This window comes from Bicyclus anynana, chromosome 14 (genome assembly GCF_947172395.1).
Source record: "Bicyclus anynana chromosome 14, ilBicAnyn1.1, whole genome shotgun sequence".
In the NCBI taxonomy this organism is placed as follows: domain Eukaryota; kingdom Metazoa; phylum Arthropoda; class Insecta; order Lepidoptera; family Nymphalidae; genus Bicyclus; species Bicyclus anynana.
Window position 1 is genome coordinate 16,903,130 of NC_069096.1, and position 19,270 is coordinate 16,922,399.

Here is a 19,270-nt window from a genome sequence, read left to right on the forward strand (position 1 = left end):
TACGCGAGAGCTCCTATTTATATCGCAAACCGTTAAACATTTCGTTAGCGTGATGTAGAACTTTCGTTAATATCTTCTAAACTATTGAACTTATTTGAATTTTTATTGTTGTTATGTGTTTGTACAGTCCTATGTAATTAAATATATACGTAATTAAATATATATGTAATTAAATTAAAAATCTACTTATAATAAAACTAGTCGAATTCTGTACATTTATTAGTTTTTTTTTGGATGAAAGAAAGGCTTAGAAAAAGGAATCTATTCACTCACGTCAATTTGTTGAATGACTTATCATTAGAACCAAGTGACTGGAAAAACCACCTAAGAATGGATGTAACTATATTTCAAGCTTTTGAAACTTGTAACTCCAACTGCTAAACCAGGATACTAATTATGAAAGAAGCTCTTAGCCCTCGTGAGAGATTGTCGTCTGGGAATTTTTATTCCAGAGACATGCAAAGCAATACTCGAACTGAAGCCTTGGAATGACGATCGCGCATTGACGGTCAGTTTGGCATGGCGCGTCGCTTGGATTTATAGAAATAACGGAAAGTGCCGCAGTAACATAAAGTTTGGACTGATCATCTGTGGTCGGTCGGCTTAAGAAGTCGCGCTATTGGAACTAAGCCTTTTTACACAACCAATTAAAAATATGATAATTTCTTTGCGCAACCAAACTACACTCCACTTCACTTCACTCGGGTGTCTATGACAGTAGTTTAATAATAAGATAACTACTAAAGTTAGTTATAAGAAAGAAGCACGTATTTTTATTTTAGGAACGAAAACCAAGCATGGATCTGACCTGAGAACAACTGCCGAATAATTTGTTTTATTAACCCCCGACGCAAAAAGATGAATATTATAAGCTTGACGTCTGTCTGTTTGTCTGTGGCACCATAGCTACCCAATGGAAGAACCAATTTCAATTAAGTTTTTTTTTGTATGCGAGTATTCTTAGACATGTTTGATGAAAATCGGTTGAGCCATTTAAAAGTTCTGGGGGTTAAAATTGGGGAAAAATAACCGAATGTCTGCAAATATACTCGAGTGGGGTCTCGAATGAAAGCGCACTGAAAGAAAACATTGATGACTTGATCGAGAGAGTACAATAATAATTTAATGATAATTTAATTTATACAGTTAAATTATCTACAAAAAATAAGACGGTCTTGTCTATAACTTTTAAGGACTATCTTCAGTATCGTAGCATGTTGTAGCACACTCGTAGTACATATTTAGCATGACCGTAGCAGTTAGGTCTACACAGAGCTTAAAGTTTAAACAAACTGAGAAGATAAATACGTCCGTTTGAGTGATATTAACCTATATACAGTCTGTTTATTAATTCCGTGGAATATGTCATTTCTATTTCCGGTTCCATACTTAATTATTGTCACAAACCTTCTGCATATTTGTTTCATCAAACTAAACTAATTAAATAATAATTTTAAATAGTTCAAAAAACTAAAAACGCGCTTTTAGCACGCACTAAAAATTACAAATATTGGATTTAAGTTTCGTGACTATTTTTTTCATATTCCTGACAGCAAACCCTTTTATTTGATATACGTATCATGCAGGTACCTCCCTACATATAATTACATATATTTATCCATATATTTTTTTTAAATACTCGGGTCTTTAAATTAAATGAGGGGTCTTTTACTAATAATTTTCGATTTAGATATTCGTTTGTAATATAATTAGGCTTTTAAGAGCTAATTTTTGTTAGAGTCAAGTGTCCCCACCTCTACCGGCTAAACAGTTGTTTGTGAATATGGTTAAAATCATGAAAGTAGGATATAATAAAATTACAAGGAAAACTATAATAGCTAAAGAGTTACTAGTACGAATCATTTGTATAGAAAAGTGTTGTTTTTAGACTCTTTTAGTTTGTAATTTTCATGTTACACAAACCTCACAATAACAAATACATAACACAAAGAATCATTGAAATTGGTGCACTCGTTCCAAAGATATGGGCGTGCGGTCATTCCGTAGATCCATTTGATTTATGTACAGATCAGAAAGTTGTAAAGAGAGTTCAACACGAGCCAACGGATTTTAATGTAAATTTCAAAGAGTTTAACTCAAATCGTGTTCGCTTCGCTTCGTTTCAATATCTTCAGAAGATATGAATCCGATGTCGTTGCCAAGACTCGCGAGTTCATTTGGCTTTCACTGTTCGAAGTTATTAGATCTCTTGTGGAGCCAAATTCTTCCCGAGTTCCGATCTGTGCCACACACTCGTATCACTCGGCTTGTCCCGAGTGTGTATGTTGCCAAGGTGAATCAGACTAATCGTTGTGGTGCAGCTAATGCAAGATGTTAGTTGACAATACGGCTTAGCCACGAGCACTCGGTTGACTAAATGACCACTTGGCGCATATCTGCCGATGACACGAGATGCATGCCGCGCCATACGCGCGGATTAATGTTCCGTCGCTCCATCGTTCATCCGAGCGTTCCATCGCTCCATGAATATTCATCTCCGCTCCGATTAAAGCTAATCCCTCTCCCCGACGCGACAGCCGGGGCTAATCTCTCCTCCGTCGGCTTCAGATGAATATATTATTTAAACGGTTTACATTCTTGTATTACAATGAAATTAATTTTAGCTGCGGCGAGAGGTACGATGGCGAAGGAATGCGTACATATTACTACACAGGGTCTTATTGAGTAATACGTTTTTATGTTTGAGACTGGTGTGGAGGATATATGTTACGTCCCGTTTCGTTCATGCAGCATACAACGCCGCCGCAATAAAACGCACGTAAACACATTGAGAGTTGCTTTGGTCGTTCCTTTCGTAACAGTTGAGTTACTTACTATTCATCATTATCATTATCAACTCATATTTTAAGAAATAAATATTACAATAATTAGTAACTTTAACTTATACTTGGAGTTAACGATTCTTGTCATCCCGTCTTATTTTCAAAAGGAAGCCGATCGCGTCCATGAATCGCTGTCAGTAATGCTTTTGCATTCTAGTTCCAATAATATAATATTCATTGTAAACTATCTAGTATAATAAATAACTTCATCACAATAGGCGGGAGCGAGGCGTGCGTCGACAAAAAGCGGCCGAAATTTTTGTTATGTGAATACAGCACTTTGTCGGAGGTTGTGTGGGCGCTTCCGCCTACTTTTATTACAAGGGAACGGTTTCCAACTTATCCCAACTTCATTAATTTCGTTTGAGTAGGTTTTAACTACAAGTAGCTGACTTCCGTCACAGTTATAACTTTTGTAGTTTTCCGAACATATAGTTGTGACTGCGGCCTGAGACGAGTGACACACGCTGAGACGAGTTTTAACACTAGTGTGTACTGTGGTGTTACATACTTAATCATGAGTGATTAGTATTTACGAGTAAACTAACAAAAAAGTCTGTTTAAAAACGTAAAGGTTAACAATAATTATTTTATATATTACTTGTATCAAGAGTTACTGTAGAGAAGGGGTTTGTGTGCGGTGAATGAATGGACTCCGAATATTAAATATTAATTCGTACTCACTGACACTGACGACTATGCACAATGTTGTACTTTACATGTAGGTAGGTTCGTGGCTAGTAAGCTGTAGCACATTGGTCAGTTGTTGCCCATTTCTGTTTTATGTTCATTATAATTAGTTCTTAGCTAGCTGATTCATTATTTTGCTCTTTATTAACAACCTCTTAAAATAAACAACAAATAAATTGACAAAATGTCTTCTACTATCTATATTCACCAGTGAGCGCCGGATATCATTAGTGACATAGAATCTCAATTTCGAATAATATGTCAACTAGCATACGACAAAGATAGTGTATAAGCCTGCAGCTGTGTCCATGTGCAATTGTGATACAGAAGCACTTTCGCAATGACGAACAACGAGTGCCGTGCTCGTGTTGTGTGGTGACGCGTCGTGCTGTGACGTAAGCTACTCCTCTCACTGGGCGCTTATATCGCAGGATTTATATCAAAAGCTCCGGCTACAAATGAAACAACTCAGTGGACGAGGCTAAAACAAATACGCGATAAGCACAAAACAAAATTACAATGTTGGCTCGCTCGCTGTATCACGCACAGGGATTAGGGATCGGTCGCTGAACACGAATTTAATATTCGGTTTGAAAATTCCATCCCCAGCACTCAGGTGATAAATAATTAATGATATCAATAAATTATAAATCAATACATCCGCGCGAGTGCGCCTCCAGCCCTCCACTCTCGCAGCACGGTCACTGTACGCCGTTTGCCGTTGACGTCGTGGTGACTAATATATTTACGAATAATAATAATTGTTGTGTCGTAATAAATGACCTTATACTGCTCACGACTCCCTGGTAGTATTACAATCTTAAAATATTATTATTGAACGCTTGTATATAATACTAGCTGACGTCGCGCGGTTTCACCCGCGTGGTTCTCGTTCCCGTAGGAGTACGGGGATAATATATAGCCTTCCTCGATAAATGGACTATCTAACACTGAAAGAATTTTTCAAATCGGACCAGTAGTTCCTGAGATTAGCGCGTTGAATCAAACAAACAAACAAATAAACAAACAAACAAACTCTTCAGCTTTATTATATTAGTATTCTAGATTCTTCATTGAATCTCTCAGTAAAGCTGGCCTATCTTTGAGTACAATAGACATAACACGAAATTGACCAACTAACTCTTGTTAGTAAATCTTCGGTCACGTTATTTCGTAATCACTATTTATTTAATGCTATCTGATCAACATTGAGTCTATAAATGTCATCCCGAGGCTACCTACCTCGTGATACCTTTCGTGAAGATCATAGAGCAAATCTTAAGTATGAGTGACAGGAGTGCCAAGTTGATATTGCGAACTCGGTAGTGTCTACTACAATAACAATGGACTCGAAAAATACGATTGATATTGATTTGATGTTAAATATATTACGAGTAGGTGAGTAACATAATATGTCAAAGTCAGTGAATTGGCCGACTGAAAGTTGAACATTCCAACAAAGCGCTACTCCACTGTTGTGATTTTATTTCTGTATTATATTGTTTTCTTTGTGAATATAGTTTGTTTGTTTGGTATACTTGATGTGACGTAAAGTGCTTACAACGGCTCCGGCGGGTCATTCATTTCACTGACCTTATCTCGTGTTGGCTCACTGCTCACTGTTCACTGCTCACTGCGCGCGGTGACAAGGGACGCTCGTTAATCTAAAAGCTCTTTCATTAAACCCCTTGCTCCTCGGATACGCGACATCTTACCGGAACGCTATATATTATGTTGAGGGTCAAATGTTGTCTAGTGCCTATACAAGATACAGGACTACCTTTCAACGCAACATCGCTTACAGTCACTCAACTAATATTTACCTAAACTGATTCTGGATCACATTTATGGTTATCTTTTATATGCAATTTTATTGATTATAAACCATTTGCAGTTTATGATGTATGTAAACCCTCTTGGTATGGTAGAGACAACGGAAGTTCGAAGAGAATTTCAGTCATCTTCGATACATTTCAAAATGTAAACAGAGTAATTACTAAGTCTACAAGCGACACCTGCACATGGAACATTTGGTGTCTACCATCTATAGGTAGCTCTTGCTGATTTGTGAAGCTGTGTGCCAGTTGACATCCAGAACTCAAGCGCTGTCACTCGAAGCATTCAAAGTAGTGTGAGCGCACTGTCAGTTGGTGCGGACTGCGGACTGCTGACGGCTGACACGGGCCGCGTGCGGAGCACATGTGCTGACACGTCTCCCCGGGCCGGCTCTGAGCCGGAGCAGCGACCCCGGCCGTAATCAACTGTCAGCTATGACAGGCGACACATGTGGGACTCTTCATTTGCACGAGTGCTCCGCGCCTCGGAGAACACGTTGAGCCGGTATCAATGTCACCGTCGGATTCTTTTATTAGGTACCTACATTTTAAAGCTTATGTAACTCTCTACATTTGTTATTTATTGTTCCCTTTGCAAAAATTAGATGTTACAATGTATACATGAGTAGGTACGAGTGTTTATGTGAAGATATCAGGGTCCTAAATACAAAAACTGAATCGGTAAGAAAGTTCGTAGCTACCAGATACGATGAAGCGCAGATAAGCCAATTAGCTTTAGAAAGGAATTTTTACACAAAATTCAACCGTAAATGATTGGTTTTTGGGAGTTCAATTTTTCTTTAATTTGTATGTGTGTATGTATGTCCATTTGTATGGCTCGCCCTACAGTCCAAACGGCTGCGTGAACTTTGACATATGAGGTGTCATTGACTTTGTCAAAACTATGAAACTGACATATGTTATATTACCTTATTATACCTTAACAGCTTCACTATTCAGGGGCTGAAGTCAATACCGAAAGGTAATAGGTTCGAAACCTGCCTATTGCACTTCGGAGTCGTGAATGCCACTAACAGTATTCCATCAGCTTCAGTAGAGATTCGGGACTCTGTACATGAACAACTGTTGCGATTTTCAGAACAAATTCACGGCAGCAAAGAACCTTATTTCCACGTTGCAAACGTTTAATAAAAACGTATAAAAAATAAAAATACGATCCGTGCAAAAGAGAATTTTATAATGTTATGTTGTATTTTTTCTTGGAAAAGCGCTGCTAATTTTGTATATTTTTATTTATTTTACGAACGGGCGGTAACGTGCCGGAGTGAGGCTCCTGAAACATAAGCTGAGTGTTAAAGGTAAAAGGAAAATGTTAAGTAAGAAAATTGCAAATTTTATTTTATAGGCAAAATTGATTTGCTTCCCACGTTTTTAGGGGGTAGGTACTTGGTTTGACTATAAACACTATACGTACGCGCAATATAAGCCGGTGTTCTACAAGCAATTTATGTAACTAATTAAGCTAATTTATGTATGATTATTAGTCATAAGTACCCAAATACCAAAAGCGAAAAGCCTCTGCTCCTAGAACTACAGAGAACCATCAGAAAAATGGAACAAACTTGAGCACTGTGAAATGCATATGACATGAAAATTGAAAATTGACAGAGATAAAAATATTAACTACTAGCAGAAATTTGCGATTTCACCCGCGTAGGTCCAAAGCCCACAGAATAAAATAGATTTATATTGGTGAATTCTTAGTAATACTTCGCTTCGCGGTAACACTTCGCTTCGCTTCGTGGTAACACTTCACTTTGTGGTATCATTTCGCTGGAGACCCATAGAGTTTCATTTTTAACGGTATTTTTCAAAGAGCTGCTACGAAATTGAGAGACTGGCGACCGGATACAATTGTTAGCCAGAAAATAATGTAAAAGAATTACGCTGTAGGTACATCGGACGATTGAAAATCTGTACCACCTCGCTCCAAACTACATGTCTAGGTACTTGCCTCCGACAGAAGCGCGAGCTAACAATCTTTCAGATTTTATAAAATGGCACAGGTCTGGCCCCACAGTCTCTCGCTCTACACACATTCATAGTACGCGAGTATTGAGTTTATATGTTTGTGATGTTAATTATTCATTGCACTCAAATCATTTGCATCGCTGAAACTCGATAAAATAAAGAGAGCAAAAAATGGCCGCCAGCCGAGCGCCGACTAACGAGCGCGGTACCATCGGCAGCAAAACAAAGTGCATTCGTCAATCTCGAGCGAGCAGTTCTTGTACTGATACCTTGTGACCTCCCTTGCTATATGCGACCAACCTTCCTACATGTAAGAAGAGAGGTCTAGCCAGTACAGTACAGTACAGTACAGTACCTGTATGTCCATGTAAATGGTGTACTTACATTATTATTTGTGAACGTGAAAACGTGCTTATCCGGAATAAATGTTTTCAAAATACTGCCTGCTGCGTGCTGCTTGCTTTTAATGTCATCTCGTCAATGTTACAGGCACCTCAACTAAATACTTGATACCTACTTGAATCTCTAGTCTCTTAAACATCACGTCACTAAGTCAGAAAAAATACCTACGAAATAGTCTATGTATATTCACCGAGTTATCTGAAACTGAATGTTATATAAATAAAGCGTAATATGAGTAGAGTATGTTATACTGCAGTAGCACAGTATATATAATAAGGCAGTAGTTGTTGCTGCTCGCTCAGCACTTCAGTTTCAGAAGATTTATTGTTTACTTTGTTTTAATTTTATGACAGAAGGTTGCTTTTGGTTTTTCTAATATCAAAGTTCACAAAGTTCAGTGAACAGCCGAACTAGATAACATAATAAACAGACTTACTTATGCAAATTATATTACAAATTCTTTCGAGTTCCATTAGGGTTACAATATTAAATTATTTACTTGAACCTAAAGTTAAATTTGAATGCTTAAATTGTTATTGGCAAAGAAATGGCATTAGTGTCAAGCAGAAAGTTCCTATAAAATACAACTCAAACTAAAAAAAAAAGAATTTTACAGATGCGGTCGGTAGGTCACAGAGCGATGCACCGGAGCAACCTACTGAAGGTACCGGATATATGTATACTGTGGTACCGGCGGTCGTAACTCATAAAGATAAACATTCTTTTATTATTAACTAGCGGACGCCCGCGACTTCGTCTGCGTGGAAATCAATGTAAACTTTCAAGCCCTATTTCACCACTTTAGAGTTTGAATTTTAAAAAAATTTGAATTACATTATATTTCATATTTTTTTATGATTAATGGACAAATTAAAACTACAACTCTAAAAATGAAGGACTTTCCATACAAATTTCATCCCTTTCTCATTTTATTTTCGCAATAAAAATTATTCTATAACCTTCTCCGTATTATGGTCTTATACCGAGCCAAGTTTCATTTTAATTTATTCAGTAGTTTCAGCGTGATCCCCGAATGACAAAATAACATGGACAGACGGACAAAAAATCGAATTTTAGCTTCAGTATCGATTATATAATGCCCTGCAACAAAAATTTTCAAAATATCTTCAATGTATGAATGTACAAAATGTACAGAATTGTTTTTATTACAAGTATAGATTCTAGATGGCGCTGGCGTCCGTTATGCCACGGTAACGCTTGGTGTTACAAATGGTATAGATATAGATTATTGTCTATTCCTTTGTATACCTACTCTAGTTTAAAAAATTACTATGCACGATATTAATTTTCATGCAGAATGAACAACAAGTATCGAAAGCTAAGCCAAAAGCGTTATTTAATGATGTGTTCACAAACAAATCTCCCTGGCGCTGGCGGCCGGCCGCATGTGGGAGATGTGTAGCCTACACCCACCACGCCGCTCCTGCCCGATAACATACGTGTATACGTCGTACGTAATCAAATTGTACCGCTACCGTCAAAGCGTAAGTTCGAAGAGTTGGCGGAATTGGCTCCATCGAGTTCGTCAGTTCGCCGGAAGTGCGGCGAGCTGCGCGCCTGCACGAGCCGGCACTTACACAACTTGCACAACTTGCAGTGCAACGCGCCGCTCTGGTAACTTATACAGAATGCTTTCAAGTGTTCTCGTAACTAGTTCTTTTTCAATTTCTTGCTGTAGCTTCATTCTGTTAAATGGATATACCGTGGCCTAAGTTTATTTGTGTACCTACTAGGTATTGTACAGTAAAATCTTGAATTATTTGTTTTTAGTTAATAGATATTGGTCTAAGGTATGAGGTATGATATAAGAATAGATATGTCCTCATTTCATTTTTCAATTAAATCGGTTCAGTAGTTGCACCTTGAAAGAGATACCAAAAGTACCTACATAAGTACACAGGAACTCTCGCCTTATATTTATTTTAGCTACAACTCTAGAAAGTACAACATCTATCGGTTTTTGTAGTTCAATAAAATATTATTATTACAAAACTTAAAAGCGCACAAGAACATAAAATGTTTAAAAAAACCACCGTTTAAATGTTGTATAGTTAATAAATACAACATGCCTGTCTGTTTATGTTTATCACGACAGCAACCCCGAAACGAACAGGCTGTACGGGTCGCCGAGCCGCGAGCCGCACGGGACTGCCGCACCGTGATCTGATCAAAACGAACGTCACGAGGGCCCGTTATTTCTGGATGTAATTACTATCGGAGGATGATTCGCACTCTCGTTGGCTATTACGTGTTTCATCAACAACGTTGTTGATTTCCTCCGGGAGCGATGTGTAGCCGCCGGAGAAGCTACACGTGTCGGCCGCCGACGCGATCAGTCGGCTGCTAACGACGTTACAATAAAACATACTACATTCACAGCGGGCCCAGAGCTAAATATAATAATAATAATAATAAATATACTTAAACAATACACATCACTATCTAGCCCCAAAGTAAGCATACAGAGTAGCTTGTGTTATAGGTGCTAAAATAGTTGATATTATAATATTAATATACAATTATATACTACATATATATATTTATATAATGTATAAATACACACAAACACTGGAAAACACCCATGCTCATCACACAAATATTTTCCAGTTGTGGAAATCGAACCCACGGCCGTGGATGCAGAAAGCAGGGTTACTACCCACTGCGCCACACGGCCGTCAGATAATATAGTATAATATATAGTATAATTTGCTTAGAGTTTACACCAAAAAGTACATTTTACGTAAAGATAGGTAGGATCGTATCCCCTTTCCAATAAGAAGTAAGGCCTAGCTCTGTAGTCGTATAATGAGTAGGTCGTTAAACTAGGCTGACTCATCATCATCATCATCATTGGAGGTATTTTTCGTATGCAATAAATCCTTGGCAATTAGTGTAGCCTTGGTAAGATTCGTAGGAACCGTTCCAGTGTGGCCGACGTTTTACGGCGCGCACCAGTATTCAGTTAGTTGCACCGCCGGAGCGAGCCTCGCTGCCAATACACGTCCGCAGCAAACTACCGCCGATTTCACATACAAAAGTAAAAAAACACAACGTTGTTTAGTGACTTTATCAGCACTGTTAGCAGATGGCGAACTATACGCGTTTGTATATTTCACGTTCCACGCGTGTAACGAAGCATGGCCTTATATTTCAATTTATTCAAACGCTTTGTTTGCCGTATATACAACGTGTCCCAAAATTCAACGATAAGCGGGCGCCAAAAGATTGACCTGCTCATGAGCACTTAAGGAAAAATAATAAAAAAAATATACCTAAATTTTTTTTTTAGTTACAAAATAAATTTTAAAATTCTTTGAAAATTTACACCTTGTATGATATTTTGAACTACCGCAGCTACAATTTCTTAAATATGCTTAAGATTTTTTTTGTATCGGAACCTAAGTAGTACTACTATTCACCACAACTCTTAAAAACACCACAATGCCCGCAGTTTTTACACAAAAAAAAATCAAAATATTTTTTTTCCCTCAAATTTTTAAAGATTTTTACTTTCAGTCTACTTTGACTCATGGTCTTGCAAAAAAAAGTATGAACACCGCTATGGCAAGTTATTTTCAAAGTTGACGCAACTAATCAAGATTTCAAAATAGTATAATACCCTAGGATAACTAGTCACAAAAAAAAATATGCGTACCATTTGTAAACAAGAACCAAATTTCTTAATTGTTCTTGTTGTTAGTAATAAATTTTACTATGTTCCAAAAATGTGTTTGTTATTTTAATTACACAACATTAAAGTAAATGTTCGAATTGTTTTCCACCGGCATTAATACAGGCACGACATCGCCTTAAAAACGACCGTTTTATTTTTCGCGCATATCTTCTAGCATTGATATGTGCCGCAGCCTGAGTGATTTTTTGCCGAAGCTCGTCCAATGTCGTAATCGGTTTTGCGTAGATCCTGTCTTTGAGACAACCCCAATAAAAGAAATCCAGGGGGTTTAGGTCGGGTGATCGGGGTGGCCATAGGATAGGACCAAGTCGCCCGATCCAACGCCCCGGATACTCGTGGTCTAGGTATTGTCTCACAGGACGAGCGTAGTGAGCTGGGCAACCATCATTTTGATACCACATATTTTGAAGGTCGCTTAGGGGGACGTCTTCTAGTAATTCTTGCAAATCATTTTGTAAAAAGTTCAAATAACTGTCCCCATCTAAGTTTCCTTGTAATTCAAAAGGCCCAATCACTTTTCCATTTAAAATGCCCGTCCATAAGTTGACCTTAAATTGATATTGGGATTTGTCTTCTCTCATCAGGTGCGGATTCTCATTGCTCCAGCTGTGTAGGTTGTGAAGATTTAAATAGCCATCTTTCTTGCAGGTTGTTTCATCCGACCATAGTACTTTATCCAAGAACTGAGGATCTTCCCGATGCTTTTGAAGCATCACTCGGCAAAATGCGATCCGCAGTGGATAGTCCCGTGATAGTAACGTTTGTACACGTCTGTAATGATATGGGTGTAGCCGATGACGTTTTAGTATTCGATGTGCTGAACTTTTTGGGATTCCCGTAGCTGCTTCTATGGCACGCACTGAGGTAGTTGAATCAATGTTTATTTCATTGAGAACTTCTTCATCGCATTCCGATCTAGGTCTTCCAGCGTTTCTTCTAGCTGACGGCAAACGACCCTCCGAAAACGCTTGATGCACATTCATAAATACCCGATAATCTGGATATCTTTGAGCGTTTGGGTACCTTTCTCGATACAATCTGCTAGCAGCGTTAGCATTGCACCGACATTCTCCATAAATGAGATGCATGTTAGCGTATTCCATCGGCGTGTATGGTTGCGGCATGATAACGCTAAACAGTCCAAAATACACCAAAAGTCCAATTCACAAAACACAGGCACAGTCCAAAATAATGCCAGGTCAGTTCAGTTTGCAGATCACTTAAGTCCAGTCCAAAATGCAAAGCCAAAAGTCGTTAGTACGAGAGCCACGTCAATTGAATACGGAAAGTTGCGCAGTAAACAAAAGAGCAGAGCGTACTGACTTGCTGGGAACAGGATTTTCTTTACCTGCATCATTGTCATTCAACAAAGAACATCTGTCTATCCCTCTCTAACGTATACTTATCGCTATCTTTCTCTCTCTCTCTCTCTCTTATTTTTAAATGTTATCGTTCGTTCCATTAAAATTCTAGGAAATTGCAACGTATGACTCACATCATTTTGTGCATAAAGTAAAAGTGATTTCTAGGAGCAAAAACATTTTAGAAATTTAGTTCTTGTTTACAAATGGTACGCATATTTTTTTTTGCGACTAGTTATCCTAGGGTATTATACTATTTTGAAATCTTGATTAGTTGCGTCAACTTTGAAAATAACTTGCCATAGCGGTGTTCATACTTTTTTTTGCAAGACCATGAGTCAAAGTAGACTGAAAGTAAAAATCTTTAAAAATTTGAGGGAAAAAAAATATTTTGATATTTTTTTGTGTAAAAACTGCGGGCATTGTGGTGTTTTTAAGAGTTGTGGTGAATAGTAGTACTACTTAGGTTCCGATACAAAAAAAATCTTAAGCATATTTAAGAAATTGTAGCTGCGGTAGTTCAAAATATCATACAAGGTGTAAATTTTCAAAGAATTTTAAAATTTATTTTGTAACTAAAAAAAAAATTTAGGTATATTTTTTTTATTATTTTTCCTTAAGTGCTCATGAGCAGGTCAATCTTTTGGCGCCCGCTTATCGTTGAATTTTGGGACACGTTGTATTGATGTAAACGCGTTTGCTACAATGTACTTTGGCTATTTATCACTCTGTGAGTACCAAGATCTTTGGTACGTTTTTGTAAATAATATGTAGCCTATATTATTATTCACATACATGGTTATAGGGTGATAGATAAATAAATTGTAACTTCAGATGATAAATTTTTATTTTTTCATACATTTATGAGCGTTTTTAGAAGTCGGTATTGTAGTTTTCGAACTTACTTTTAAATGCAATACAGTGCGTAGTTTTTTCGTAGCGCCGGTGTGCGAGGGACGTTTGCCCTCACACTTCACGTGGTAAGGTAAAGCCTTTACCTGGTGACGGCAATAGTCATCAAGACGTGTACCTCGTTATGATTGTATCGGTATCGTCCTCACACGTCGCGAGCACCGCTAGGCGCCGCTTCCACACCATTACCCTTCAGCACGCACTCGGCGCCGACGTCAACACTCCTCAGTAATTTTATTCTCTAAGGATGTTCGTGCGTATCTGGTTAGATAGAGCAAGATATTGTACGTGAATTCTAAGCTCGCACAAACGAGTTATAAAACATCGTTACAGAATAGCCTGCTGATTCACACATACACAGTTTAGCACTTACGAGTAAATGTGTGATTGAACTGTCCTTTCCCCGCACCACAACTCGTACACGCAGCTTGTGTTCGCTTGTGTACTAATGTGGCACTGACAACGACATATTGCTTCCATTTAAAGACAACACGAGAGCGAACTGTATTCTCGAGACATGCTGTCATCGGTTGTACATCGGCTCCTACTATGAAATTATGTCATTCATGTTAAAATAACATGGATATTACGGGAAATGAACCTGAATTGAAAATGTCACCGTCGCTACGACGGGTGACGCGGGTCGGCGTCAGCTACGGCGTCCCTCGTCTCGGCGGCTCGTGTGTGTGTGTGTGTGTGTGTGTGTCGTCACGGCGGCAGTGTTTGCCGTCAACCCACATGCTGAAGGCTGCTCAACATACATACAATGTATGTCTGTATGTTGTACGATACAGATGATATGCACGTCTTTACAAGCCGTTTAACTTAGGATATAGTGAAATTATTAACATGTTTTTTGTTTATATTAGATTTATTACTAAGTATTACAATATGATTTTACAGAAATGATTATAATACAATTTTATTCACCTTTAATTTCATATACCTACTACTCATTTATTAGACTTTTCCTTACTTTTCCCGACTATTAATTGAGGCTACAAATACCCGTAAAATGACTGTCTAATGGGTTGAACCTTAGATTTCTAAGATATCAACTAAAACTCTGAGCCGTTGGTAAAGATAACTAGCACTACCATTTACCTTTTTTTTTGTTTAATGTAATTTCTTGTTATTTTCTTGTTAATAAATAAATATAGCTTTTTTATTTTTTTGTTTTTGAAGATATTTAATGAGTATTGTTGTGAGCTGAGTCACGTAGGCCTAAGTTAAGTCGCTTGCACTTAACAAGGGTATAAAGTTTGAATAAAATATTAAAGTCTGGAACGAGGCGTCGTAGGCTTTGGCTCAGGGACGCCGATGTTTGCCCCGGCCTCTCCGGCGGGAGGTGTGCAGGTAGAGCCTCTCGAGCTCGCGCCCACCTGCCGGCCGCCTGCCAGCCGTCTGCCAGCCGCCTGCATTGTCAAATATTACAAGATAGTATTGATTTGTATATAATATGATGACATTAACTAAAACACAAAAGCACTTGCAACAGTTCAACGTATCAGAGTGGCTATCAAGATCACACACTCGAGGACTTCACATCGACTCTCATCTGCGCTGCGCCGCACCTTAGCCGCATCTTAGCCGCACCTCAGACGCCCCATGAGCGCGTGATGCCTGAGGCGCGATATAATACCTACGCTGTGAGCTGGCTGAGGTCAGGTGAAAAAGACGTTTTCCTGTATTTTTTTTTTTTTGTAAAAATGAAAAAGCTTTTATGAATGAAAATTTTTGCAATAACTGTCGGAGATCACTCGAGGCTATGCGACTCTTTTGAAAGCATATTTTCTAAAGTATTTTTTGTGAGAGAACTCGCCCGAGGAAGTTCGGTAGAATGGAACTTGAGCATTTGTAGCGACATACAGTGTGTATAGTATACCCGAGGTTAAGATGTCGATGGAGGTTCTTTTTTAGTTTTAGTAGCAGAATCTGCTTTGTGAACCGTTGATAGAGTTACCTACCAATAGTACTCACTGACAACTTTTCAAAATACTTGTACGAAACTGTACAGTGTACATTAACTTAATGTACATTTGAATTGGATTATGCAACGATAACATATAGTGTTAGCACCAGTTACGATACGAAAACAGACGATTGCTTTATTGTTTAATTTCTCGGAAGAAATGAATAGCCTATTTGTCTCGTTTTTATAGTTCGACTTAGGTCTCGAACAGGATTTTATGATCCTGTTCGAAAAAACAGGATGACTATTGAAGCGACTCGCCAGTCCGGCCGAGAGCCGCCGTGAGCAGCCGCGGAAACCACCGAGTGGTACCAGCGGCCCACAGGTGCTCGCAGTAGACACAACACATGCTACAAGTGTAGCTGTGTTTTAGGATGTATCTGTCAGCCATCTGTTAGCATTGGCTAGCTAACAGGACGCCTAGGCCGTTCGTTCAAAGCCGGCGTCCCATGAAACAAACACTTATCGCAACATTAATATGGCAGCATATCGCTAGTCATTTACTTATTGACAGATACTTTAATCATTAATCTGTGGTTTTTGTTAGATTTTGACGTTTGATTGGGTTACCAAGAGATCACAAATTATGATACACCTTAAAAACTATTAATAAAATTTGACAACCTTAAGTGCCCAGCCGTTAATGTGTTATATTTATGTTGGTTAGGGTAATAATAATATTTTCACTATTCTTGCTCGAAAACACTGTCATATTACCACTCCACAGCGGGGCTAAACAAGCATTTTAGCCTCTAGGGGCTAAAGTAATTTTGTCTTTTAATTCTTGTCTGTTGTGAGTACTAGCCAAGTGCTAGCCTACTATAAAACGGAGGAGGTTTTATTCGAAAATAGAATCATTAAATGTAAGGCCCTGATTGTTTTGAAAAATAAATAAAAAACTTTAAATTGGAATGAAATGCAGCGTTCTTGTCTGTGGAATGCGTTCATTTTTTTATTTAATTTTTATTGAGTTGCGAATAGAGCGAAATTTGAAGACATGGGAATACTTTACGGTGTAATACCTTTGCCTTTTTCTCACGTGAAAAAAATAAAATTGAAAAACGAGAATTTAAAAACCAATTGGCGTGAATAATACACACTTGATTTTTTTTAGAAATATATTGTAAATTTGTGACCGTAACTTACATATTTTTCAACAATAATTGTAATTGTTGTCTTCATCTATTGAGAATGGTGATCCTAATTTGGAGATGGATGAAATTTTCAATTTGTTACCATCAAAGTCGAGACGCGTTTACTTAAATACTTACCTACGAAAAATTTAATAAGTGGAGAAAACAACAACGAATGGATTCACTTACGAAAGGAGTTTTTTAAACTATTATCTCCCACGTTTACCTTACATAGTCATTATTCATCTTCACAGTAGTCGGAAATTATGTTACTGGGTAAAAGCATCTCCCTTAATATCCAAAATTGTAGACTTTGTACATTTAATTTTCAATTAAAATAAATCATTGAATATCGTACTAAACTATTTTATTTTCTCGCAATCGTAGTGAAAAGCAGAGTGTAACACGTGGGGCTAAACCCATTATAAACTCGGTTTCAATTTAGGCGGTCCTCGCCTTCGTCTCGGGCCCTAAAAATACCTCGTATATAATAGGTCTTTTTAACCCCTTGTATAACAATCTACTATTATACTTACAGATACTTACGCTAGGGAGTAGGTGATCGCCATGAAATGAGGAACACACACAGGCAGTGTTCCTCAGGGCGAGCCGTCAGCTCCGGCGGTCGCGCGTAGGGTTGCTAACATTTTTCACAAAAATATATTATGTTTTAGATTAAGCTACAAAAAATATAGTACATTTCAAGAAAATATTATATTTAATGGAATATGAAAATAATATATCAAATATTCGTTGTAATCTGTTTATTTTTACACTAAACTAACTTTCATTTCTTGTATTTTTCAAGAATTTTTTGTCTAAAATATCACCTGTTTTTTCACATTTACTCGCGACTTCATGACTGCAATGGTTCCCTGCAGTTGTGCCTAAAGAGATACTAATAATTAATAATAAATATTCCAAAGCCACAAAGCTGTCGAAATTTATGGTCTCTCTGTCGACAATAATATAAGCAGATCTCGTTGGTTGTTTGCATTTTTTATTTGAACGCTATAAATTACTAAACCATTTATCCAAAGTTAAAATTATAATTTTGTGTCAAACTTAAAAACTCATGAACTGATAAATTATGAAAAAGTAGGTACGTATTTCCTATAAATTGAACTCTCTGCATACGGCCCCTTGGACTATAGGTGTAGTTTGTGGCAGTCATTCAGTGGGCGCTTTGTGCGTAGGTACCTACTCGTGTATCTACACTGTGGCAGCGTCTGTCGCGTTCACGGCTCGTCGCTCGTCGCCTCCGGTGACGTGTCGGGACTGCTGACTAGTGACTAGTTCACGGCTCGTCGCTCGTCGCCTCCGATGACGTGTCGGGACTGCTGACTAGTGAGGTGACTCGCTTCAGACCACATAGCGCCTCCTAAGTACTCACACTATTTTGATATACCTTAAAATTGTGCCACACAATGCACTATTGTAGTTGCGTGGTAATGTTTGACACTCGACCACTGAGACAACAAGGCTTAGGTACCTAACGAAACATTTGGACAGTTGAAAAATGGTGCATGTCACAAAACTAGAATAGGTAATAGAAACCTATGTAAAATAGTTAGTGGACTATTTATACAAACCCTACCGCTACCCTACCCCTATCCTATCCCTACCCTACCCCTACTCTACTGCTACCCTAAATCTATGTACCGTCGGTCCTATGTCGTTGGCTTTAAGCCACCCCTCTGGCTGGGCGTAGTTATGATTGATTGATTATTATTATTAATAGTAACCTTGTTTTATTACATTTTTTTTGATAGCAGCCGTAATAGCCTATTGGATATGACCTCTATCGGAATGAATCGCCAGCTTTTCAGTTATGTGCACCTTAGGAAATTACATATCACGTGTCTCACGGCGAAGGAAAAACATCGTGAAGAAACATACATACCTGAAAATTTTCGTGTGTGAACTCTGCCATTCCGCATTGGGCCAGCGTGGTGGAATATTGGCCTAAATCTCTCATTCATGAGAAAAGAAAGAATACCGCAATAGACGCAAGAGTCTCCTTGCGTCTATTGCGGTATTCTTTCTTTCATGAAAATTTCGGGGAACTTTGCCTATTTAATACTTTGCAGGATTTTGCTACAATTTCATAAGACATATCATTGCAGATAAGTTTGATACGCACAATTTTTTTTATAAAAGTTAATTAATTTTAAATAAGTTTTTACACATATGCGTTTTTAACAAACATTAGTACATTTTTTTTAATTTACTGAGTGAGTCGCTATTGTAAGTAGGCCAAATAAAACGTCGTTTAGGGAACCGAAAGTATCGCACCGTAACATAAGAGTTAGATGCTGCCTGCCTGCACCTACGAGCTCAGACGCAGAGCACATCTGTGAGCACAGAGGTAAACCAGATTAGTGCCCAGATGAGATTATGTCCCAAATCGCGTAA